Source organism: Pleurodeles waltl, chromosome 1_1 (genome assembly GCF_031143425.1).
Source record: "Pleurodeles waltl isolate 20211129_DDA chromosome 1_1, aPleWal1.hap1.20221129, whole genome shotgun sequence".
NCBI classification, from domain to species: Eukaryota; Metazoa; Chordata; class Amphibia; order Caudata; family Salamandridae; genus Pleurodeles; species Pleurodeles waltl.
The window spans coordinates 969,208,924-969,236,535 of NC_090436.1; the positions used below are offsets into that span (position 1 = coordinate 969,208,924).

At 40.6% G+C, this 27,612-nt stretch overlaps 1 protein-coding gene across 2 annotated transcripts in view; it reads left to right on the forward strand.

The window, feature by feature from the left end:
- The window catches only part of C1_1H4orf54 (chromosome 1_1 C4orf54 homolog), a 62,633-nt gene extending 52,932 nt beyond the window's left edge, over positions 1–9,701 (forward strand). For both annotated transcript variants that reach the window (XR_011202558.1, XM_069230235.1), the window contains one exon: positions 5,988–9,701. The gene's annotated coding sequence lies outside the window, so the exon portion shown is untranslated. The remainder of the gene's footprint in view (positions 1–5,987) is intronic.
- Positions 9,702–27,612: the final 17,911 nt, after the last annotated feature.

Sequence of the window (27,612 nt, forward strand, 5' to 3'; positions counted from 1 at the left end):
GTTAGTGTTTTTACTCTATGACTCAGGGTTGTATTCTGGCCACGAATGTCCCATCCCTTAATAAGACCTCCATACTTGTAAAGAAGGGTTTGGAACTGTCATGTATAACTGCTTTAAGGTCAGAGTTTCCAATTGGGTAAGAAGCTTGTGAAGAGGAGTCAGGATATGTCCTTCTGTGGGCCCCATCTGTGTTACTAGGTTCCACGGCTTTTGGTCTTGCAGGTCCAGCCTTTTGTACTTTCTCCTCCCCTGCTTCCTTTTGGAAAGAGGGGGGTTGTTAAAACCAGTTTTAGGGAAGCCTGGGCTTGCAATAGAGATGTCTTCCAATTGTTCATTCACTATATACAAGGGTTTATATTTTTGGCTGTGTTATCAACTTGTGATGAATAATAAATTGGTAGGGCTGACCCAAGAACATTATCAGCTTCAGTCCCTATTGTCCTTGTAAGAGCTTCAGAAGGTTGCACCTTGGTTTGAGTTGTAGGATTGTGTGTTAGTGTTTGCATACATCAATGCAATCCTCAGCTAACTCCAATTCTGTGGACATAGCATCCATAGCTCGGGAGGGGTAGGATGTAATTAAGGGGGTTGTAACAGATTTTTTGTCCCCACTGTTTTTATGTTGTACTGTTTTCTTTTTCCCCATGACTGTTGAGGACTTACTTAGTGATAATACTTTGTTGTTTTAATTGGATAAAGACAAACTCTTTACTAAAAGAGGCCTACCTTAAGGACTTTGCTTTCCAGTCTTTCGGCCAGGCCGGCCTTGATCCGGTGTTGAATAGGTGCAGATGGGCCCGCTTTTGACCCAATTTTCGCCCAGGCCAAAGCCCGGGCACATCTTGTACAGCAGGGATCAAACAAGCGCTTTGTAGCGCATCAAGTGTTGCATCCCGCCTCCTCCCTGCATGCTCTCATCTCCACTGCTGATGTGTCTGGTACTTATAGTCCCTGCAGTAGGCTTGGTGTCCCGTGCAGTGGGGACACAACAAGCACTTTGTAGTGCACAAAGTGTTGCTCACCCGCCTCCTCCCTGTGGGCCCTAGTCTCCTCCTCTAGGTTTGTCAGGTGCTCGTAGTCCCTGCAGCAGCCTCGGTGTCATAGATTACACAACTGAATGGCAATTACTTTGTCTATAAAGAGAGTTTCATAGCCCTTCATACTTAAACAAATCCTTTTTTCATCAAAGTTGCAGTATTTAACAATATCCTGATTGTGCAGTGACAATTTCAAATGTAAATGTATTTAACAGACTTTTTACTTGAGTCATAAGCAGAAAAAGGAGACAAGACTGAATAGCCTATTTTTAGGTCTGGTTTTTGGCAACACAGGTATCAAACCGACCTTTTGCTAACAGTATAAATAGAGCGGGCTCATTCTTGCTCCATCTCTTCACCCTTTAGTTGAAACAGGCATAGATACTAGCACTCTAGGTACCACAGGAAGCATTGTCATACGTAACTTCCAGAGGCACTGCTCATCATCGAAGTTTTGATTCTGTTTGCACATTTGCTTGTGCAAGTGTCACTAGCTTCGTTGGCTGTAATCCCTGTGACTCTTGTCAAGGCACCTGCTGATCGTATCTTAACTGTCAGAGGTTAATATTCCCAAGGTCAGGACGGGGGTTGTTTAGAAAACAGCTATAAACTATGATCTAGGAGGTGTATCAGCTGTATTCAAAAGGTGGATTCCCCTGGAAATGGAGCCTAAGTACCCAATCCAGAAGCAGGAAGAGGACATGGAGTCCATGTTGGAATTTATACCAGAGGAGATTTTGGAAAACAGAAGAAATGCTTTAAGAGAGACAGATGCATGGTAAATGATTAGCCATCTTCCTGACAATATGGGCTTCTAATCTCCTGACTTCCAACCACCTCTGATTAGACTTGGAGAGAGATGGATATGTTCAGTCATTATTGTTCTTCCTCAAAGCTCCTCTATCAGTTTCATCAAAGAATCCACAAAGGGATCTCTTAAGTACTGAAGGATCTTGAACGAGCAGAAGATGCATCACCTCTAGGACTTCAAAATAGAATTGTAGGGTGCTTTCAAGGTGGCCATGCTGCTTACTGCCTTCTTGGTATACACTGCAGTCACTAAGGAAGATGCCTCCTCTGCTAACAGTATTGATTTATAACCAGACCACTTTCTTAAATTTATGGAGCTTCTACTGTCTTCCTACCTTCTCAGACCTATACTGCATATTCCGATATGTTGCTTATGATGGACCTATGGACTCCTACATCTCAAGCAGAGCTCTCTGTAGGAGGTTTGCTGATCAACTTGAAAAACAGTGCTGGTGTGTTTTGAACTTTTCCTTTGGCAGCGATCTGGGGTGAAGAGCAGTCACTCTTCATTTTTGGATGTGCTCTTGGAATGCCAACCAATCACAGAGAGTTAGGTTTCAAAATGTACCCTTAATTGGACAATGACCCTATAGCCTGTGCTTGGAGGAGTTGGTGAAAAAGGCAGCAGATGGACCATAAACTGTCAGTTAGGTTCAGGGTCAGGCACCTGATGGCATCCTGATGTAAATATGTGCCTAAATATCTGCTTTTTTGTACCCATTGCTTCTTATTTAGGGGGCAAGAAGGTAGACTGGCCTCACATTACTTTTTCTTTCTCTTGTCGAGGCCAGTCACGTCATATTCCTTCAAACCCTGAAGCACTTCCTGACTGTTTCACTCTTTTGCCATCATCTCACAAGCTAGAAAGTGGACCAGCGATTGTTAGACTTTTCATTCTTGGCCTGGTCGCCCTTAACTTTTTGCCTCTGTTCCCCAAGTTGTTGATGTGTGCTGTACTCTATTACTGTTTTTGTTTCTCTGGGCACTTTACCACTGCTAACCAGTGCTAAAGTGCAAGTGCTCCTTTACAAAATGTGTATGTAATTGGCTTATCCATGATTGGAATATTTGGTTTACTAGTAAGTAACTAGTAAAGTGCACTAGAGGTGCCAGGGCCTGCATATCAAATGCTACTAGTGGGCCTGCAGCACTGGTTGTGCCACCCACATAAGTAGCTCTGTAATCATGTCCAGACCTGCCATTGCAGTATCCGTGTGTGCAGTTTTAACTGTAAATTCGACTTGGCAAGTGTACCCACTTGCCAGGCCTAAACCTTCCCTTTTCCTACATGTCGTACACCCCTAAGGTAGGCCCTAGGTAGCCCCAAGGGCAGGGTACAGTGTATGGTTAAGGTAGGACATATAGTAATGTGTTTTATATGTCTTGACAGTGAAATATTGCTAAATTCGTCTTTCAATGTTGCAAGGCCTGTCCCTCTGATAGGTTACCATGGGGGCTACCTCTAAATCTGCTTAAAGTGTAGATTGCCTTTGGGAGCGGATGAACATGTGGAGTTTGGGGTCTCTGAGCTCACAATTTAAAAATACATCTTTTAGTAAAGTTGATTTTAAGATTGTGTGTTTGAAAATGCCACTTTTAGAAAGTGGGCATTTTCTTGCTTATACCATTTCTGTGACTCTGCCTGTTTGTGGATTCCCTGTCTGGGTCAGTTTGACAGTTGGGCTGGTTGCACCTCACACTAGACAGTGACACAAAGGGAGCTGGGGTGTAGCCTGCATATCCTGATGAGCCATCTGTGCTAGGAGGGAGGGGAGGAGTGGTCACTCACACTCGAAAGAGCTGTGCCTTCCCTCACACAATGTAGTCTCCAACCCCCTGATGAGTGTCTGGGGCCTGGCCTGGTCAAGGCAGAATTTCACATTCAAAAGAGACTTTACTTTGAAGCAGGCCTACTTCAAAGGAGAAATTGGGTATAAGAAGGGCACCCAAAACCACAGACTTTAGAAAACACTTCTGGAAACAAGAGGAACCTCTGCCTGGAGAAGAGCTGAAGATGCCCGGAGCAGGAGAAACGACACGCAGCATTGTTGACGGAGGCTTGGAGATCGCAACCCGTGCTGTGTGGTTTGTGAATCATCGTGCGGCTGGATTTCTGATGCAAACCATCGTTATGCATCCAAAAACAACGCAAGACCTGCCTGGACCTGTGTGTGGACCGAACTGACACATCGCTCTCCTGCGGAGAGAAGAACCGACGCACACGACTCGACAGAAGGGGGAAACGATGTAAGGTCTTGCTTGTGAGTGATATCAACACATCACAAGCCCTTTTTGACGCACACCCGCCTGTGTGGGGTTATTTTTGACGAGCAACAGGTAAATTTTCACGCTAGCAGCGCTAGTGTGTGTTTAAAACTACTTAAAGACTCTTTTTGAATTTTTATTAATAACGTGACTGGTATATTGTGGATTTTTGTCGCTTTGGTATTGTTTGTGTTTAGATAAATATTTTCTATTTTTCTAAACCTGTGTGTGTCATTTTGTAGTGTTTTCATTAAGTTACTGTGTGTGTGGGTACAAATACTTTACACCTAGCACTCTGAAGTTACGCCTACTGCTCTGCCAAGATACCAAGGGCATAAGCAGGGGTTAGCTGAGGGTGATTATCTTTTATCCTGACTAGAATGAGGGTCCTTGCTTGAACAGGGGGTAACCTGACTGTCAACCAAAGACTCAATTTCTAACAGCGATCAAGCTGAACAATTTCCATAAATCTTCGGAGAAGGATGTGACATATATCTGGGACCTGGATGTAACTTCAGAAGTTACGCTATTGTGTTGTCCTGCCTCTTTCAATTCAGACCTCCCTTTAATCTAGGAACCCAATGAAATGTTGGAACAGGTATTCAAGACCTTCCGGGAAAGGGACACTCAGTCCACTTTCCTTGAATGAAAAGAGGATCTACTGTTGCTGTATTTTTTTGCAAAAGCATTCCCAGAAATGTTCCTCTATCAGCGACTTGGAAGATTATGTGAACATGTGTGTTACTTCTACCAGATTTAAAATAGATACCCGGATATAGAATTAGCCCATTATTGGGCTCTGGATCGTCCTTTCATTAGCACGCCTACCTTTCATGTTTCCATCTGGCTCACCCACAAGCGGTAACATTGCTTCACTCTCCTAGACAGCCATTTTCAGTTGCTACCTCTTTTGTCCTGCCTTCTTTGGATGACTGACTGGTGAATGTGGAACATCTTTGCTGGATGTTCCTGGAGAGAATGAAACTGTAGTGTCCACTGAAGCCTCATGGGTGGGCCCCCCTCTATGGCAAATCAAACCAAGAGATGATCTGAAGGCTAGAAGTCATTGTTCCTCTATCAGCAAAGTTGACAGCTCTGAGAGCTTGTGGAAACTGGGCATCCATTGTTACATGAATGTTGCTTAAATCTCACCATCTTTGCTGTTTGTTTTGGTGGCAGGATGCTGTCTTTTATTTCCTTTCTCAGATGAGGGCAGAGAAAATACATTTTTATGTATTATATACCAACAATTTGCCTATCTCCAAGGGTTTATCACCCTAATTTATAAGGGCTGTATTGAGGAAGCAGGGTAAGTGAAATGAAGATTTCTCAGTAAGTAATCAGAGTGATATCCTAAGCCTGGTCAACCCGCTATGAGGAGACCTACCTGTATCTCTGAAGACTAGGAGATTTGCTACAGGTCAGAGAGCCTATTTTTAGAACAATTTAGCTTTCAATTTTTTCCAATAATAAAACTTGAAGATAGGGTTGTGTATTGCTTCAACTCTACCCTGTTTTTTTTTTCATATCTATTTTTTCTTCATATTACCTGACATTTGTTTAAATGAATTAAACTTGTATTGACATTTTTTCAAATACAAATATATCTGAAAATTGTTAGAGTACTGGAGTGGCTGTTTGACCTCTCCTTAACACGGAGTTCTACCTTGAAGTAAATAATAATAGCAAGAACTGCAGCTGTAATACTACTTTAACACTGTCTTCTAAAGTACTTTTAGCATTAAAAAGAAAAGCAGGAATCAAATGTTTAGGGTTAAAAGTTGTCAAAGCATGTTTTGAGAAGTATGACTTTGTCCATGTACATATGTATTTACATTTGAAATGTGTGTTTGACTAGAATGTGTTCTGTTACAGGTGCCGATTCAGTTATCCTCAAGATTAAGTGCACTGCAAGTATACAGCTATAATTATGTTCAATGTGTGTTTTTACATTTTTATGACTGACTCCCTTACTTCAGAAATGGATGGAAGACATTTGATCATTTACGCATGCCCTAAAATCACATACTTCTTAGAGAAGAGTTGGTGTCCGCTTCTCATCTGTATTCCTCCTAAAATGTACTATTTTAGAATTGGACTAAGATTTGCTTTTCTGTTGAATATGTTATTGAAAAACTATTTTTTTTTTACATTTGTTCATTTTGATTATGAGATAAATGTGTGTTCTCTATTTTATGATACATGCATTCAACTGTAGGATGACATAAGCACCAATGAAATGTTGCTCTGTCTATTTAATGAATACAAGTGTATGGTGCATATATTTTTATTGGCATCTGTTAAAATCTAGTAATGAGATACTGTACATGTTTGTCTATTTCACCGCTCCTGGAGGAGGTTCATATTAAAGTTTACAACTGTTGGTTTGCACAATGAACTTTCTCAGGGTTTACAGCTTTTACAATGTGCTAAGATGAAGCAACTTTTGTATTGATTGTTATCAATATACACATTTCTGTAACTGAAATGAATGACAACATTTTTGGTGCAGTATTGTATTTCTCAGGGGAGCCACCTTAAGAGGATTTCTGAAATCAGATGTTAAAGGAAATGTTAAAGGAAATGTGAACCTCACTTTATTCAAGAAAACTCAACCAGCCTCATGAAACATAGTTTTTCTTTCATGTTTATCTAGTTAAGCTGTTGTTTAATAGGGTTTTGCCTGCTGCTTGTGAAGATGTTTCCTTTTGTTTCATACTCTTGGTACACTGGTGTTCTTTAATTTAGTTGCACATTATACAAAATACTTTGAAGAGGTATGAGAGAGGGAGTTAAGGGCAAGCAATGTACAGTTTTACAAATCCTTTCTTACCAAAAGCATTTTACTAACATTATCAATGCATTAAACCATTATTTTAAAATAATTTTTCATAATATATTCTTAAGGCTATTATTTACATTGGGAGCCCGGAGTTATGCTTTAAAGGCCTATCTTATCGCCTGCATGTACTGAGGTGGGTTCAATGTCACAGAGCTGTTGTTCAGTTTAGGATATCTTGTTGGTCTTGAGAACATATTACACATAATAGGTCCGTATAGGATACGTATATTATGCATAACGGTTAACCATGTACTATGACCCAATGTTGTCATAGAGGGTTTCTGGTGAAATCATAAATCACAATGCCAAATACCGAGTGGTTTGGAAATGTCACTGGAATCTGACTATGGTAAAGAAGGCCCATAGTATATATTAACCGTTATGCATTTCTACAGTATATATTACCTGTTATGCATTTTTATACTACATCTTTATTTTGGGTAGTCACCCGAAAAAGGTGTCTTTTCAACAGGGAGATGTTTATTGACAATAGTAAATGATATAATAGATTATACTGTTTACACAAAATATCCTTAGTGTTGTTTATTAGCACATTCTATTTATGGGGGAGCAAGATGTTTGAAGCTGTTCTCTTGCATGTGCAGCTAACAATGACCATTTATTGGAATTGTAACATTTAGTAATTGTTTACCTTTATCAGTAGGTTGTTAATAAAACAATGGGTAATAGTCAGGGATAGTGGAATTATGCTATTAGGTGGCTGCAGCATATGCTGCTTAATTGTGTATTTTCCACACACAGCACATAAAGTGCTTCCTAATTTGCAAGTTACAATAGAAACTGTTACTTTTTGCTTCAGTGGATCAAAATAGTGGCAGAGAATGTGTCAGTTAATTTGCCTTTTCTTGCCTCATTATTTAGATAACCAAGTCATATAAATGGGTCCTCCATTACACCTAATCCTGGTGGCCCAATAATGATAATACCCTTGTAGACAGAGGATTTTATTTTGTGGATATAGCATAATTCCTGTAAAATATGGAATTCATCGAATGTGCATTGGGAGACCCAGGATTCATTCTGAGGCCCTTCCCACCAGTCAATTATTCACTGAGCCTGCAGAGGGAGAGACAGCATGACCCACTCAATGCTACAGCTGTCTTGAATCATACCCCGTCCCCAGACCCAACAATGGTAATAAATAGAATATTGCATTCTGCACATCTACAAATATAAATATGTATGCATCTGTATGTATAAACAGTCGTTGAACATACGTAGTTGATTGTTGATGTTAAAACACCTCAAAAACTCGAATCATTTGCTTTATCTTAGTCTTACTTTGATAAACGTGAAACTGTTTAAAAATACAAAGTTTTTAATGGAATGTTTGCAGTGATTGCAGCCAACAAAATGTAAACTATGATAAATATTCAACCACGCAGTAGCTGTAATGTAGACATTGACATCAGTCAAAGTCTGCTTTAGAAAAAATCACATAAGAGCATTATACAAAAAACCCAGAATAATTATGAGGACACCAAAGACCAACACACATCATGAGTCACTGCATTGGTCAAGGTGAATTAAAGTTTTCGGTTTGCACTCTGATGTGTTGTTTACATAAAGCACCGTACCTGACATTTTAGATCATTTCTTTTTTATGTAATGTAGTATGCAATCATTGGAACATTAATAGGCAGTATGAATGTTTGTGTTTTTGTTTGCCTGTGTGCATGCATCAGACAGACAAAAAACATTGAAGCCATAAAGAAAGTTGTAATTGTAAGGGTAGAAATACATTTACATTTACTGTTCGTCTTTATGACATTTTAAGTATTCAGAAATGCAAAGCAAGGCATTCCTAATAAAGGCAATCTCATGATATTTCAAAAGTAAAACTTTTGCCAGAGTGGGAAACTAATAATGTTTTGTGAGCACTCAAATGTTAACTGAACATCCTAAATATTTGCAAACCACCGCTCATCCTCACTCTGATTTCATCCTTTTCCACTCCCCTGACAACAAACATACAATGGCAAAACATCTGCCCTACCTTCAGGTGTTCTGCCATTGTAAGTACAAATTGCTTTCTTGAAATTGTGATGAAGATGTGATTATGTCACTGTGAATGTAGCATTGACAAGTGAAAATGGCCTTATCTGGGAACATAAGCAACTCTTAAATAAATCTACAAAAACATTTGCCAATCAAGCCCCAAGAGAGAAACTGAAATAATTGTTTATAGCTCTGTACATGCAAATAGTATATGTATTTGGGTTTGTTTGTGCTTCAAAAGTATTATATGTAAAAATATAGACTACAAATATATAAATAGTAAAAAGCATCTACTCAAAAAGACTGGGTAAATCTTGACTTTACTGAAATATTTCTTGCATAATATTTTGCATGTTTGAAGCTACCAAATTCATCCAAGCTCACTTCCTAGTATGTAGTTTGGAGTTGACATCACTGATCTAATTCCACTCATACTGTGTTTGGTGGCACATGCTTGATAGAGAGCTGGGCAAATGTCAACATTTATGTTTATTGATATACAGGGAGTGCAGAATTATTAGGCAAGTTGTATTTTTGAGGATTCATTTTATTATTGAACAACAACCATGTTCTCAATGAACCCAAAAAACTCATTAATATCAAAGCTGAATATTTTTGGAAGTAGTTTTTAGTTTGTTTTTAGTTTTAGCTATGTTAGGGGGATATCTGTGTGTGCAGGTGACTATTACTGTGCATAATTATTAGGCAACTTAACAAAAAAAATATATATACCCATTTCAATTATTTATTATTACCAGTGAAACCAATATAACATCTCAACATTCACAAATATACATTTCTGACATTCAAAAACAAAACAAAAACAAATCAGTGACCAATATAGCCACCTTTCTTTGCAAGGACACTCAAAAGCCTGCCATCCATGGATTCTGTCAGTGTTTTGATCTGTTCACCATCAACATTGCGTGCAGCAGCAACCACAGCCTCCCAGACACTGTTCAGAGAGGTGTACTGTTTTCCCTCCTTGTAAATCTCACATTTGTGATGGACCACAGGTTCTCAATGGGGTTCAGATCAGGTGAACAAGGAGGCCATGTCATTAGATTTCCTTCTTTTATACCCTTTCTTGCCAGCCACGCTGTGGAGTACTTTGACGCGTGTGATGGAGCATTGTCCTGCATGAAAATCATGTTTCTCTTGAAGGATGCAGACTTCTTCCTGTACCACTGCTTGAAGAAGGTGTCTTCCAGGAACTGGCAGTAGGACTGGGAGTTGAGCTTGACTCCATCCTCAACCCGAAAAGGCCCCACAAGCTCATCTTTGATGATACCAGCGCAAACCAGTACTCCACCTCCACCTTGCTGGCGTCTGAGTCGGACTGGAGCCCTCTGCCCTTCACCAATCCAGCCACGGGCCCATCCATCTGGCCCATCACGACTCACTCTCATTTCATCAGTCCATAAAACCTTAGAAAAATCAGTCTTGAGATATTTCTTGGCCCAGTCTTGACGTTTCAGCTTGTGTGTCTTGTTCAGTGGTGGTCGTCTTTCAGCCTTTCTTACCTTGGCCATGTCTCTGAGTATTGCACACCTTGTGCTTTTGGGCACTCCAGTGATGTTGCAGCTCTGAAATATGGCCAAACTGGTGGCAAGTGGCATAGTGGCAGCTGCACGCTTGACTTTTCTCAGTTCATGGGCAGTCATTTTGCGCCTTGGTTTTTCCACACGCTTCTTGCGACCCTGTTGACTATTTTGAATGAAACGCTTGATTGTTCGATGATCACGCTTCAGAAGCTTTGCAATTTTAAGAGTGCTGCATCCCTCTGCAAGATATCTCACTATTTTTGACTTTTCTGAGCCTGTCAAGTCCTTCTTTTGACCCATTTTGCCAAAGGAAAGGAAGTTGCCTAATAATTATGCACACCTGATATAGGGTGTTGATGTCATTAGACCACACCCCTTCTCATTACAGAGATGCACATCACCTAATATGCTTAATTGGTAGTAGGCTTTCGAGCCTATACAGCTTGGAGTAAGACAACATGCATAAAGAGGATGATGTGGTCAAAATACTAATTTGCCTAATAATTCTGCACTCCCTGTATATGTATTTAAAGTCAAGGTTTATATTTTTGATTAGATGCTTTGGAGTCTGTGTTTTCAGTTTAGTTCCCTTAGGTTGTGCTTGAGGCACATCTGAAACAGTTCCTCATGGCAAAACGAAAGGACTGTCAGATCGTGCACTCTAGCACACTAAAACTATTAAAAAAGAGGAGTATAGTATTTGCACTCTTTCAAACCTTTTAACATTAGTAAACAACTTTTTAGTAGCTCGTACTAGAATAAATATTTAGAATGGAGGCATGAAACATTGAAGGATGTATTTTTTCCCCAGTATTAGTTCTTATATTTGTGTGAATGTCAGGCCTGTTCTGTGCATTCTTAATAACGATATTTTTATTCAGATCAAGGTGCCTACTTGTGCTTAAGTGTGATTTTAAATGGAACTCATTCTTTTCGTTTATGAAACTGGAATGTAACATTGTCAGTTCTTTTCCAAGCGTTACCGAAGAATGCAAGTAGAGACTGGGATATAGTAGGTGAAAAATGTATGTGTTCTAATGAAGTATGGTAGCTGGGCTGCATAGCAAATGGTGATGTAGAGAATTTGAAATGTTTACAGTATATTGATAATGGACTATCTAATAAGGAAAGTGGAACAGGACAAAATGAACATTTCAATGTGTCTCCTGTTCTCAACAAGAAATATGTTGTGGCAGAAGCCACTAGCTGAAAAGGGAATTGACTGCATTGCTTAATGCAGTTCACTGGAAAATGGAAAATGGAGAATTGCAGTCTTCGTGTGTTGCACTTTGGGAACTATGCAACAAGATGTATAGTGAGAATGAACTGTTTGAACCACTTGGAAAAAATATTTTAAATACCTGCATTTGCTTTTATATATTGTTTTTATTGTTAGTATAAAAAAAAATCTAATGTATTTTTCATTAAAAGACATCTTGCAAATCAGACTCTTCTTTCCTTTGAAGTAAATTAGATGGTGAACAGTAAAACCATTTCGAATTAGGTCTTGCTCACAGATGTACTTTTGCAAATGTATTAATAATAATTAGTTGTTTTTATTTAACTATACATCTACATATTAAATTATTTCTATGTGTTTCATGTGTTATATTTATCTAGTTAAATAACACAAATTTTAGGTAGTTTGGAAGAATGAAAGGTTGATTTAACCTTGTTTTAACCTTGCCAAGATTCAAATTCGTGATCTGCAGTCAACAGTAGGTTTCACCTTGAACATTTAATTCCGTGTTTAACTAGGGCCAGATTCACAGAAGTAGACAGAAAGGCACATTTACGTACAGACAAGGATTGTAGCTGGGCATGTACACAAAATTGGGGCGACTGCTATCATGTAGAATACTTTATTGTGTCAGCCTGACACACACAGACCATACAATATACAATACATGATCAACAAACATTAAGCAAAATATCAAAAAAATTACACGCTAAAAAAAGGTTTAATAGAAATCCCACTGCCAGAAGAGTCCACTCTTAATTAAGAGATGTCCAATAATAACATGCTAGTTCTTGACCATACAGCTGTCTGGAAAAGTGCTAACGTTTATGATACGTGCATTGATGGCCACCAGCCATGCTTCCATGTTATGTTTTGCAGATGCACTAATTCTACATCTAAGTAGACAACTTGAGGTCCCTTTGCTGTAACATTTATCTCCAACAGGGTTAAAATTGCATTTCGGTCATTGCATGCACACCTTTCAGAAACTGCATCACAATTGTCTGTGTCACTAGAAGATACTCTTTGCACATGATCTGAGTATGGCATAAGCTATGCAAAGACAAGTTGGCATGGAATTAAGTGTAGAGCAAAAGTTAAGTGTGCTAACTTCGATGATTTAGATGACTCCAGTATAGCTGAAGAAATCACGTGCATGAATGTGTGTTTCCTCATGGTAATTGGAGTTAGGGTTACTATTAGAAGTGTCAATGTGTGATTGTCAGCCCTCATTATAAGTGGCAATGTTGATTGCAGGAGTTACCTGTTACCACAAATAATTCTGTAGGAATTTGGCTACTAACACCAAACTCCTACCATTTTTCCCTGATAAGTGCAGAGAGGTCAGTCCTGTCGAAATTTATTAAGTGAAAAAGGCTAGATAATTATTAGGAAATGCAGATTTCCGTGCATTAAGTACCAACATCTGCAATTTATTTCCCCTTTTTGCAGGAAGTTATTATTGAATCCAATAAATTCCGATCCAGTGGAGTCAGATTTTATCAGGTCCAGGAAATGTAGGTCCAAATAACAGGCCAGTGATAGTGAGGGCCTAAATATGCATCCTAAATAGGAATATCATGTACTAATACTACGTTACGCACAGTTTTACTAACACAAGGCATTGAGCCATTTGTTTTCCAAGCACACTTGCAAGTATTTGTTTTCAAATAATTGAGCGTACATGATTGAAGCATTTAATTAGACAGGACCTGATTTACAAAGGTAAACTTACACTTTTGTGTAAGTTTACGATTGTTTGCTATTCACAAAGATATTTTACTTGTAGTATCTTTGCAACTGCAGTGTCTCCACACATAAAAAGATAGGATTATCCTATCTTTTTAAGCACTGAGACGCCACAGATAACAGTAGGAAAATATCTTTGTGAATAGCAAACAATCGTAAACTTACTGAAAAGTTGACCTTCTTTGTGAATCAGGCCCACAGTGTATATTAGCACACAAAGCTAACCCTGGCAGTCAATGGCTCCAACTCACCTCACATAAAAGTGGCGTTTCCAATACAACATAAGCAAATGCTATTTAAAATGAAAAGGATCCCACAGCAGAATTAACACTGATATCTGAGTGACAATATTTTACATCACATAATAAGGAGATTTATAGATAGGTAGCTGTAAATATTGTGTATGTGTGAGTGACATGAAATAGGTAGAGAAAGTGAAGCTTGAGTTATTTACATGTCACCCAAAACTCTGAGTGTGAAAACGTTCTCTTTATTCACAGTTACACACATAAATTGTTATGTTCTACATGGGCCCAATAGAATAAATTAATACAATGATTGTGAATAAGCATTGACAATTATTAAGTCACAGCAGTGGGAAGCTAGGTTTATTTTTCACTGCCTTGGTATAATTACAGTGAATAGCAGCATTTAGATGTCTGTTCGCGATATCATGGCCATGGGACCCAGATATAAGAACATAGGCCCTCATTCTGACCTTGGCGGGCGGCGGAGGCCGCCCGCCAAAGTCCCGCCGTCAGGTTACCGTTCCGCGGTCGAAAGACCGCGGCGGTAATTCTGACTTTCCCGCTGGGCTGGCGGGCGGTCGCCTTCAGACCGCCAGCCAGCCCAGCGGGAAAGAGGCTTCCACGATGAAGCCGGCTCGGAATCGAGCCGGCGGAGTGGAAGCTGTGCGACGGGTGCAGTTGCACCCGTCGCGTATTTCACTGTCTGCGCAGCAGACAGTGAAATACATGTAGGGGCCCTCTTACGGGGGCCCCTGCAATGCCCATGCCAGTGGCATGGGCACTGCAGGGGCCCCCAGGGGCCCCGCGACCCCCCCTACCGCCATCCGGATCTCGGCGGTCCGACCGCCGGGATCTGGATGGCGGTAGGGGGGGGTCGGAATCCCCGCGGCGGTGCAGCAAGCTGCGCCGCCGCGGAGGTTTCAATGGGGCCGCGGTACACTGGCGGGACCCCGCCAGTGGTGCCGGTCCGACCGCGGCTTTACCGCCGCGGTCGGAATCCCCATTGGAGCACCGCCGGCATGTCGGCGGTGCTACCGCGGTCCTCCGCCCTGGCGGTCAAAGACCGCCAGGGTCAGAATGACCACCTTAGTTTGAAGTGGACAACATTGACGTACAATAATATCACATCCACTACACACACTTTAGAACTTCACACAGTGGACGTTTATCTTTACTATGCTTTACTACACATCTACTCACCCTATGAGGTAGTACTTTGGTTGATTACAGTGATACAATATTATCATCATGCAATATAACATATGCAAATTTGTGCTGTACCTGACAATAACATACACAGTACTGTGCTGTATCTGTTTTCCTACGAGGCTCAACACTGAGGCAGGGCCAAGTCATTGCTGCCTAAACTTTTCACCACTCCGTTAGATGTTCACCACTATTGGGTCTGTGCTTGGATCTCAATAGTTTATGTTGGGGTCAAGACATGCTTTTCTGACTGCAGCACATTAAAATAGTTTATATAACATGCATGTAACTTCTACATTCCTCATACAATGCACAGGTAACACAGTAGGCAAGGAAAGGAATCAATACAGTCAACAGTTTGCTAAGGAAATTCATTTATAGTCATGCATTATGTGATAATGGTAGATGAGTTTGATATTTATTGTTAAAATACAGACATTGCTAACTTGATTGCTCTTGGACACAAAAACTAGGCCTGGGTAACATATTTTTTATGTACAGGCAATCTAACATAAATCCTGATTATGTTTTACTGTAATTTTGCCTACAGTGTTGCTTTTTTCTTACCTTTTTGTGTAATGTTTGCACCTGGGAGTCTGGGTTGAGTAGAAAATGTAATGCATATGGCAACCCACGGTGTCGAGCAGGTATCCTGCATGGTGTTTGTACAATTTACATGCATACAAGCACCCGATACACTGAGCTGGTATCTCACATAGGTTTTGTACTTGAGGTCATACTTCATATACAATTTTCAGGTAGATAGCCGTCCACGCATGATTTGGGTAAACTGCATAATGTTTTTGCAAAATAATGTCTATTACACAGGGACAAAACTACATAACTTCACACACTCTTATATAAATTATCTGCTGTGGTTCATGATGAGGAAACACAAGAATCACTATGCACACAAAATAAACCACAATGGTAGGATTTTGAAGATGAGGAATGCTCCTTAGCAATGCACTCTGTAGTACCGATCAGAAGTTGTGGTTTGTTTTCTTTGATTAGGTTTTAGGCCAAGTGATTGCACTTGGGTAATTTAGGTTGCCTGTATTTCCCCTCAATTGTGAGAAACAGCCTCCTATATTCAAGACTTTAGTGAGTTGACAACTTTTCTCTTTGTCAGACTGTAATGTAACACCCCTACCTAAAGGCATGAGAAATGTTACTACCTACAGTGGTTTTGCAGAGGTGTGGAATTCCAAGCAGCCAGCACATTTTCTTTGGAGTCAAAGATAACAAGTTTTCTTGTTTATTTGGTTCACCAGAAAAGTGGGCCCAATCCCTCTGCAGTACAAACATTTTTGGCTACCATTTTATAGTTTCTAAGAACGGACCTGTGAAGATGTATTGTCTGCTACTAAGATAAGAGTTGTATCCATAAACTTAAGTTGCTGAAACTTGTATGTATGATTTATTAAAGTAAAGGATTTTACTATTAGGGTGCATGGTGTAAAGAAATGCTGTGAGCAGTGTGCCCTCTTGAATTACCGACAATTAGTCCAGTATAATAATTTGTACATGCTTGCAAAAATTACCAATTTGAGGCTGCTTAAGATGCTTCCAGAACTCTCACTGATAATATGGAAATACAAGGGTAAGAGAATTTGATGATTGTGTGCTTTCAAAATAAAATGTGCACAAACAATTTGGCAACTGAAAAATATTTTGCTAAACTGATAATACCATTTCTTTTAGGCATTCTTTAGTAAAAACATGTTTGATGCATACCAGTATTTTACAACATAAAACAAAAATAATGGAGAATTAGTGTACAACCATTATGGACAACATTATGTGCCACATGAAATAAATTAGGGGCCCAATTTTAAAGGCACAAACAAGCACCCACAGGTAAATGTCTTTGCACTTGAAGTAGATGAATGAGTTTCAGGCATTCACAAGAGTTTACAGAAGTAGGCCTGGAAGCGGTTCTCCAAGCATCTGTTGAACAATTGAAAATTCACTTTTCCTATTTTTCCCAGGAGGAGATTAAGCCAAGTTAGTATTACCCGTAAACATGCATGTTTCTGCTTGTGCACAGAATGACAGGGCATTCTGAACCTGGAATTACTGCTTCCTGTCTACCTCAAGCCCCTTTTCGTATGCTGCAAAAAGGTTGCAAAAACGATGCCTTTCTACAAATGAAACCCTTCTTTCATGTGAGTCCTGGCACAGTTAGAGAGGCTATTACTTCAGCTCTGCCGTAATGAGAATGCTGCCATGTCTTGTCACCACAGCAGCAAAAGACACAAGTGAATATTTTGTAGGGCGAGTAGATTCCCAAAACATCCTGTCCTTTGAGCAAGTATATAGTTTATAAAATTCCACAACCCTGGTGCGCCGTATTGCAGGTACTTGGAAGGTGTTGTGACTATTAGAAATATTTGTTCTACAGCTTAAACACTTCTCAAGTTGTTTGCTTGCAATGCATGATTTAAAATGTGTGAACATAGCTGAAGGATAGAATTCAAAAATTCATAATCACACTATTATGGTGAACACAGTTTGATCCAAACTAAATATGGGTGATTGATAATTTTGATATAATGATATCTTATGGTAAATTGGTGGTAGATAGAATTGAAACTCAGCAACAACAGGTACCAGACCGTGGAAGGGTAGGGGAATCTATTTTTAAACCAGTGTAAAACAAGGGATGCAATAGGTACAGTTGCCCCACTGCTATTGAGGACATACGTTGGGATTTAGCAGGCTGTGGTTTGAGAGTTAGGAGATCCAGACTAGAGAGCCTTTCAAAAAGAACATCAAATATAATACAATTGCTAACTAAAGGTCATATGAATTGGAGGTCCAAGTAACCTAATCAGTTTAACTAGGATTGTGATTAGAACATGTTACTCATAATTGGAGGCTGGTACTCCCATTCTGAAAGTATATGATGCATCTTTAGTTATTGCAATGATTAATGTTTGTGTTCATGCCTTGCATAACATAGGTCCATTCCCTAAAGAGTTGGGAGAAGTTCTGCAAATGTGGTTGTAGGCCTCAACACCCAACACACTGTTATTATATTCACAATCGTTTGGCATGCTCGAAAGTATTGGTCTTTGGTATATGACTAAAATTACAGCATACAAATGAAGCAATGGCTAAACTCCATTTGTCCAGGTAATCCCAAAAACTCTCCCATTTTATGATATTTTCTTTCTGAGGGCTAAGATAGATTTGTTCAATTTATCATATCTTGTTACACCACAATAGTTGTAGTATTTTCTTTATAGGGGATCTTAAAGACCTGTGTGGACCTATGCAATATCTTTGGTAGTAACTTGTTTTGTAGTAATTGTAGTCCTAATTGCATTCAGTTACTACATGACTCTAACACTGCATCACAGAATTTGATTTCCTTGGTGGAAGGACATATTTGGTTAAATATTAGATAGAACTGAGGGCAAGAAAGTAATGGAACTGGGTTTGGCAACCAGCTAAAGTTCTTTTACTCGAAATTATACTATTGTATACTAGCAATTTATAACAATAATATATGTTTTGAATAACATTTTCTATTACATTTTTTAAAATGTACAATGCTTTAAATAATAAAAGATACCATTAACTCAAGGGTTCTCATTTTATTGACCTCAGAAAGGCATGAGGCATAGGTGGCATTGCAAAGATTCAAGGATATTTTCTGCAGCCTATATGCAGATCTCATGCTATCCTATTTGTTATATATATATGCAGATGAAGTATTATTAAGCACTTGTCCAAAGAATGTAATGTACCTCAGTGTTTGTTCATTAAAAGGGATATACCAGTTAAGCCATTGTTGTCTAAAGGAATTATCAGTGGAACACCATTCCATATTTGTTTTGAGGAAAACATGTAATAAGAGTTTGCAACAATAAAAAAGAGAATAGGAGTCATAGGGTCTCTGTTGACCCGACCATGCTATGGTTTAACCGAGTCATTATTAAATACGATATAATTTGAGATGTTAATGTAAAATAGATGCTAAAACCAAGTTCAGTGTTCCTTATTTGCCCGAGTACCGTTGTTCTTTTTCAGAGTGTATATTAAAACAGATTTTGCACATCTGTAAATAAAAAAAGTCTGAAAACCTGTTTTAAATTGTGGACCTGAATTTCCTGAAATTTCATGCAGTTTTGTAAAAATTACATGAAATTTCACTAGACAAAAGTTTTCGGTGTCTCTTGTGAAAATTGATTACTTTGGTATGCCTCATGTTCAACAGTTAATAGAGATACCAGGAGAGGGACTGGTTTGAAGCAAAAATGTCTGAAGGGAGACATTTTCAGCTGCTGTAAGACATGTCTCATTGAGCAAGTCTCCACGGCACAAAATTCTTTGAAGTCTTTTGTATTGTGAAATTCATTTTCTTTTTATTATAGTGACAACTTTGCACATGCCTGAAAATGTCTGTGCAAATACATTTTGAACACTATCTATAAGTGATCAACCACATAATTGTTGAACATTTTAAAGAAAGAATCAAAGGACTTTAAGGAAGACTACCATCAAAAAATCCAAAAACAGGCTAGAGAAAATTTTTACATCCTCTTTACCTAACCACTTTTATATCAGCACCCCAGAAAAACAGTAAGGGCCAGATGTATCAAAGAATTTGTCATTCGCAAACGGTGCGAATTGCAAAATTAGGCCGTTTGCGAATGCAAAATCACCTTTCTGAATGTAAGAAAGGCATTCGCAGTGCAATTTGAAGGAATCGCTAAAATAGCGATTCCTTAAAATTGCGACCCCCATTTAGAGAATCGCAAATTGCGATTCTCTAAATAAGAAATCGCAAATAAGGAATCCTTATTTGCGATTTCTTAAGCACATGTATGAAGCAATTCCTTAATGCGAATTGGGCATTAAGGAATCGCTAATTACCACCAAGTTGAACTTGGTGGTAACCATGTGCAAAATTTAAAAATGCATTTAAAATACATTTTTAAATTGTACATGTAAAGCACACATGCCCTTTTGGCATGTGTGCACCTTACATGTTCCCCAAAACATTTTTGGGGTGCAGCAGAGGGGGGCCTTAGGCCCCCAACACTCCGGGGTTTTGCATTTCCAAAATTGCGATTTCTGATTCAGAAATCGCAATTTTGGAAATGCAAAAAATTCGCAGCTATGGGCCAGCAGGCCCATAGCTGCGAATGGGGACGATATCGCAATTTGCGATTCGGTAATAGCATTTGCGATTTTTAAGAAATCGCTATTACCGAATCGCAAATGTGATACAAGGCACTTTGCGAGTCGGAAATAGCGATTTTTAAAAAATCGCTATTTCCGAATCGCAAAGGGCTGTGATGATACATCTGGCCCAAAGTGCATTAAAACCCCTATAAAGAAATTAGCAATGAAAAAGGAAGTGATTATTCAGAGCAAAGCCATAGTTAAAATCAGTAAATGAGGTGAACATTGCAATAAGTGAGCATGTAAAACAAGGGAGGGATTACATCCTGTAATAGAAATCCCTTCTTCATGACACTTTAGTGATTAACTTATGGGAAAAAGTAGGTGTGCACACACTTCTGCAAACTGTTGTATGACATCTGAAGATTTTTTAAGGTATATGTGCAGAAGACTTTTGAAGGATGCCTTTAATCAGAGAAGAATACGAATGTGTAGGCAAGTGGTGATCACCTGTTTTAAATCATCTGAAATTATTCTGAAGGCATACAATAAAAATTTTATGCACAAAGCAAGATGAATTTATACAAGGCTGTCGAATGAGTCCTTTCAAAGTTTGAGAAATGTTTTTTAAAGTGTTTGAAATTACTATTTCTACCTTTTTTTGTTTTTTTTTAGGTTGTGGTTATGGCTGTTGACACGTGATGAATATATAGTATTTTTTGGTTTCTTCTCCTCACTTTATTGTTATATTGGCGGACTTAAAGGGATATGCCCAATTACTTATTAGGGGACATTGGTGCACTTTAAAACTACTAACCTTGTTGTTATAGGCAATATGGTTTTGGGAGAACATTCCTGCTGTTATATATCTTTTTAAACCTGGTTTTATGTAGTGTATTGAAATTTTGTAATGATTTTATTGGTCCATAGGAAAAAAGTATTTATGAATATCATATTCATTATTTGTATGGTGTATCGGTTTTGATTAACTATGCACTTTAATAAAATAAGTTGAAATTGTAATTGAAATAATCCTCAGCCAAACTTGCTAACAAAGGTGAATATTGTGGACTACACTGACAATCTGCAAGATAAGCTCAACATCATCATATGACAGCTCCAAAAGGCACACATACTCATGTGAAACATAAGGCCAAGACAGCACACTAAATAAAAAGTGTTTGAAATGGAGAGCCCTCAGTTCCTAAACGGACCAGGAGTGGCCTACAGAATTTACAATAACCATGAAACCTACACCTATGTTGCTTGATAAAACCCCACATCACAAGCCAGAAAAACATGCCACATCATCCCAGTCGAGACAAGGTTGGTCTGTCTACCCTAATACTTATTACCACCCCCCAAAAAGTCACTAGAGGTACAATTGGCATATCACAACTATCCATCTTAAAGGCATTATGGCAAGCCACAGATACACTGTAGAATGCCACATTACCTCCCCTTGGACATGTCTGCAGATACAATCAGCACAGAGATACTGCAAGGGTGTCTGTAATTTAACTGCCAGAATGTTACACCTATTTCAACATACAGTTGGATTTTGCTGTAAACAAAACATTTTAGGTTAAACCCACAATGCAACCATCCTTCATGCCAGTACAATCTCAGAACACATGCAGTTGCTGAGTACAAATGTACTGTATCCTACTTAGTGAGCACACATAGCCACATATGGCAATATGTCCATAAGCAATGCACATTATTTAAACCCTTCACTGCTTCTCACTCTTCCTTACAGTTGACAGTGGCTACCTCTGGAAGTTAGGGATGATGACAGCCTACAACAACTCAGCTACCTAGGATATACAAAACAGGCATGTCTGGGCAAGATACAATGTTGAATGTGGGGTGCTCAAATGACAACATATGGGTTTGCATCTAGCGGTTTGTTAAAGTCAAGTCAAGATACTGAACTCAGGGAACCTTCTGCAGGTCTCAGTTATTCTCCATAACATGGCCTTTAATAGATGACTACCAATCCTGGCCAACCACCTACAACCCCACCCAGGTAAGTGTCACAACTACTCAGACATTAAGGTCCATATTTAAGAAAAAGTGGTGCATGAGAGCTGACACGCCACTTTTTCTGCACCCTCCCCTTCCGACAAACCATGGTTGCCCTGTATTTAAAATATGGTGCACCATGGCTGTCGTTAGCACAATAGCGTCAATATTTGTGACACTACTGTGGAGCTTTGCTACACTATTGTCAAACATTTTGACGCTAGTGTAGCAAAGTGCAAGGAGGCCCATAGGTTTTTATGGGTGCGTCATTGTAACGCCTGCTCTGAGCAGGTGTTAAAAATGACACCAAAAATGGAGCAGTGAAATCTGTTAAATTTCACTGCACCATTATTGTGAGCCTCCTAGCGCCGAAACGCCCCAGCCCCTGTGCATACATCAGGCCTGGCACATGTGATGCAAGGGTTTGCAAAGTGGTGCAATGCATGCATTGCACCACTTTGTAAATATGACGTAGGGAAAAAGCCACTTTAGCGCCACCTTAGCATAAAAAAAATGGCACTATGGCAGCGCTAAGGTGGCGCTAGGGGCTTTCAAATATGCACCTAAGTTGTCAGATAGCCATTGGTATAGCAGGGTACTAGGGATGCTGCTGAACAGAGTAAGGAAACACTAGAACAGGGGCTACACCACTGGAAAATTCTCTGTTTAGGAATTCACATTCCTATAAGATCTGTTCCAGTCACACAAGAGTATTTGTAACTCTCTAGAATCTCTTGGTTACTGCTACCAGATGCAAAACTACATTGGCGTCTCTACCCTTTGAGTCCAGGCTCCACAGCGATGTCATGAGATACCATGTTCTTGAAGTGGTTGAGAGCACTGAAATGTTTCATGGGGTGAAGCATTTAGTAGTATCATAGTGCATTCTAACACATGTAGGTCCCTATTCCCAGATTGCATTTTGTAGTGCATTGAGTAGTCCTACAGTACTATTCGTGCATTACAAAATGTTAATGACAAACCTACGGATGGAGACTTTCGCTACTGCCTCGCCTATCTTTTCTGTGCAGCGATGTTGAATAGTAAGCCTGCGTTTTAGTAGCATATGTGGCAGGCTGGAAAATGGGAAATATTTACTACAAAATGGGAGGAGTTTAAGGAAAAATAAGGAGTAGTTTAGGGGGAAACAGATTTCTACAAAAACTCAACTACTAAAGAGTATGCCATTATCTGCTATTAACAAGCTATTCATCTAAAGTTTCTACTGCCCTAAAGGTGATCAAACAATAGTAAATATATGCCAGGCCAGCCTTGGATTAAGTTAAGCACCAGACATGACAGCTCTCGGGTGCTGAATAACACACCCATAGAAAATAGTGGAGGCAAGGACTTAAACTAACACCTCCAAAATAAATGTGCTACTTAAATCTATAAATAGATTTTTTTTTTAAACATAGAAATTTGCTGAAAAACCTAAAGGTTACAGGAACGTTATAGTTTGACTGCCATTTTAAATGAACATAACATTAGAAATTCATCTTAGAGTTATTTCAAGTAACTATAACTCGTGCCCTAAGGTAACTATAACTCGTGCTCCGACTATGCACAGTTATCTCATCAATAATTTTACTGCAAGTGTTACAGTTACATTATTAATAATGTTAGCAAAGATGTCATGAGTGCTGCAAGATCTGGGCTAATTAGCAGTGCATGGGGAGGGCATGAGTCATAGTTACCTTAGGTCACGAGTTATAGTTACTTGAAATAACTCTAACAGATGAATTTCTGTGGTTAAGTTAATTTGAAATGGGAGCCTAACTATAACCTCCCTGTAATGTTTGTTTTTTTTCAGTCAATTTCTATGTTTTTTTAACATAAAGTATTTTTAATTACTATAGGTTAATCCAACCACTGCCACTCATGGCCTTTGGCTGTCTGTGGTAGGGGTTTACTGCAGGACTTGGCCTGTGGCCAGGCCTTGCGGCCAACCACCTATAACCACCCAATCCCAAGCCACGCACGGTCTTCGGCCGTGCTCAGCAGAGGTTGGCCGCAGGGCCAACCTCCTCTAGCCACCCAACCCGACAAATAGAAAACAAATGTGTTTGAAAAGTTTTGACCGACGTCGGCTCGCGTTTATCAGACAGTGCAGCTGTGGTCGTGGCTGGGGGTGTGAGCTGCACAGAGCACAGAATGGAGGAAGCGGAAGGGGAGGAGTCAGATGCGGGAGGATCGCGAGGAGCCTGGATCGGGCTCGTCGGTGTCTTATGCTTGTCCGCTGGGACCGACTTGGGAGCCTTGACCCTGGTGCAGCTGCAGCGGGAAGAGGCGAAAGATGCTCGGGGGAGGCTCGGAAGACAGCAAGGCTGCGAGACCACAGGGGCCAGGGAGCGGCATCGCAGTGTCCAGCGTAGTGTCCAGCACCTGTTGTGACCCGGCACAACTGTGGTGAGGAAGTGAAGAGAAGGAGTAGGTTTGTGCCTCATGCTTGCTTCACAACCTGAAGCCTGTACTTACTGCCTATTGACTATTGGCTACCTACTGACCACAGATAGATGCTCCGTGATACCCAGGTTCCTCAGGAGGGCAGGTAGTGGGTAATGGGGGCAGTGGCAAGACAGTAAAAGCAGTCAAAAGCAGTAAAGGCTGAGGAAGCCTGTGGTAGTAGTGGAGAGAGACTGTGGCAGTGCAGCACGGTTTGTCTGGTTTGCCTGGTTGCCTGCTCGATCAATTAATTAATGCTAGCTGAATTATAATTAGGCAACTAGTGGGCTTCCAATCCAGCCTTTGTGCTCTCCAGTAGGCCTCCCAGCCTGTGCTAGCCCCGTAAGTGGCATAAATGGTCCCATCCATCCAGAGTCCTAAGACTTTCACCTGGACCCGGAAATACTGTAAAATCTGCAACCAGTGTTGATTAAGTGGAGACAAGGAGACCTGGGAGTACTAGAGTAGGGCCTGCGAAAGAAAAGTAAGGCTCAGAGCCGTAGGTCTCTGAGGTGGAGCAGAAGCAGCTGGCATTAGGCCAGTGCAGCTTGCTCTTCCCAGGGGACCTGCCCTCCCCGGTCCTTACCCAGGAATCCCTTACAGTCTGATCTTGGAGTATTAATTGTAGTATTCATCGCAGGCGGTAGACATACATCATACAGCATATAGACATATAACATATAGCATGCCGCCGAACAAAGGTCAGTCACATGGTACATGTGGCACAAAGAAGGAATCAAAGGCAGTTTCTAAAATAAAGGAGGTCCCGAATGTGAATCAGCCTGCCGGGGTAACGCTAGCAGCCAAGAAGGGGAGAATACACTACAGACATTGCAACAAGAGGATGCTCAGAGAGACAATGAAGAAAGATCTGCTGTAACCCCACTGGGGGCATCAATTAAAGAATTTGTGGGGAAATATTTTAAAAAGATCCCCAGTGTGTCACAGGTGTCAAAAGGGAAAGATATGTTTGATTCTAATCAGAGTGAAACTGAACATGCCATAAGGAATGACTCTTAGACCTTAGACTTGCTGAAGATAGAGGATTTATTTCTGGGGGGTGCAGAGGAGATTATTAGGGGGAGGCTCTCGTTGGAACCTAGGCAGTCCTCATCACCATGACTCTTACCCCAAGTAAGGGATAGCGTTAAGCTAGAGGAAAAATACCCATTTTGTTCTGTATTAGAAAGGAAGTAAAGGAGGGTTTTAGAGGGGGCATCAGAGATCAAAGTAAAATGGAAACACTCTCGCCTTCTTCTCCCTCAGTTAGGTAGTCCACCCTTTAGATACTCCTGCCGTACCTGCTGAATCCTTACTAGATGCAATGTTTCTAATGCAGAAAACCTTACAGGCTATCGTAGAGGTACTGACAGCAAACAATGGCTTGAGTAAAGTACATAAAAATCAATTGCAAGGGATAACAGAGGAATGGAAACAAATTAACAGCTGCATGCCGGTACTGGTACGACCTCTGCCGGAGAAAAGGGATGAAGAGACAGGTACTCCAAATCAAAGTAGAGAAGGAGAGTTAGGGGATACAATAAAGTTAACAGAGTGCCGGTCAGTATATATTTCTAAACAACCAATGCTAGTCATAAAAAGGAGTCGAGGATGGTGAATAAGAGGATATAGACCCTACAACCCTATCATAACCCCCAAAGAAACAAGCAAAGTAAGCAAAGAAACACCGGGCGCAAAGGGCCGATAGAGAGAGGGGGAAAGGTAGTTATGGATAAGAAATTAAGAATAATTCAAGGATGTTAGAAATGGGGTTTCTGGTTGGCTAGGGTATGCACCTCAGCCAGGCAGAACCTACCCACTCTAGTCAGGGCAAGGGAGTTACACGTCCAAGATAACCCCTGCTCACCCCCTTTGTAGCTTGGCACGAGCAGTCAGGCAATGTGTAAAGCGTTTGCACAACACACACAACACACGTGAAGCAAAATGTACACCACAAAGTAAACACAACACTGAGCTATGTAAAAATAATCTGTATTGCACAAAACATAATTAGACCAACATTACACGTAAGTAATACCCTGCTACCTTAGCAGTTGTCAGATCGTTATACAAGTTACGAATACTCTGCAAGAATATGCAGTTGTCACATTAGATTACGTAAGTACTCAGGATTCTGCAACATAAGCAGTAGTCAGGAATTACCATAAGAATTATATGCACTTGTCATGAACAATTCCGAGATACCCATAAAAGGAACATTAGAGAATATCTCACAAGTCATATAAATACATATCAGCTAGACATGCCCATAAAAATGAACATTAGCACATATATGTAGGGGCAGAAAAACAGGTAGGCAATCTAAAAACTTCCAAAAGTCTATATTAGGCTCCTGGAGCCCAGATTCCCTAGAAAGTACCTGATTTCTGTGGTAGAGGCACTCCCCGTGCCTAGAAGATGGACAATGGGGCCCCAGCGCTCCTGTGCGCAACACGGGGGCCTTGAGGTCTCTTGGCAGAGAGGGGCGGTCTGTACCCCCTCTACAATGAAAAGAACGGGCCCCTCCGGGGACCCGTGATCCTGTGGGGGGGAGCGGCCCTCTGGGCTCTAATGGCCCTCTCCAAAGGGGGCCCAAAGCGCCAAAGGTTAGAGCCGTAGGGCCGATCGCGCCCCTGGCGCAGTGACCGGGGGAAAGGGAACTCCCTTTCTCCCCCTCGTCCTGCTTGCAGGGAGGCAGATGCCCTTGTCCATGGTGCGGCTGCCTACAGGGGATAGTGAAGGAAGCAGGGGCCTCCGTTGAGGCTCCTCACCCACTTCCGACTGCGGCCGCACCCGGTCCGGTGCTCGAGCCGCTCTGCTGCCTTCCCTCATTCGCGAGGGAGGCAGTGTGGAGATTTGGAGACCAGGTGTGCCCCGGGGGCACTCCGAAAAGCGCACGTCACCCAGAGGCAAGGTAGGAGCGTGCTCCAGGGGCACTGAGGTGAGCGCAGACCTCATGCTCAGAGAGAATTCAAGAGCCTGGCTGCGGCGGTGATCCAAACACAGGAGAGGCCCTGTGGAGAGCACGAGGGGCACTTCGAGGCTC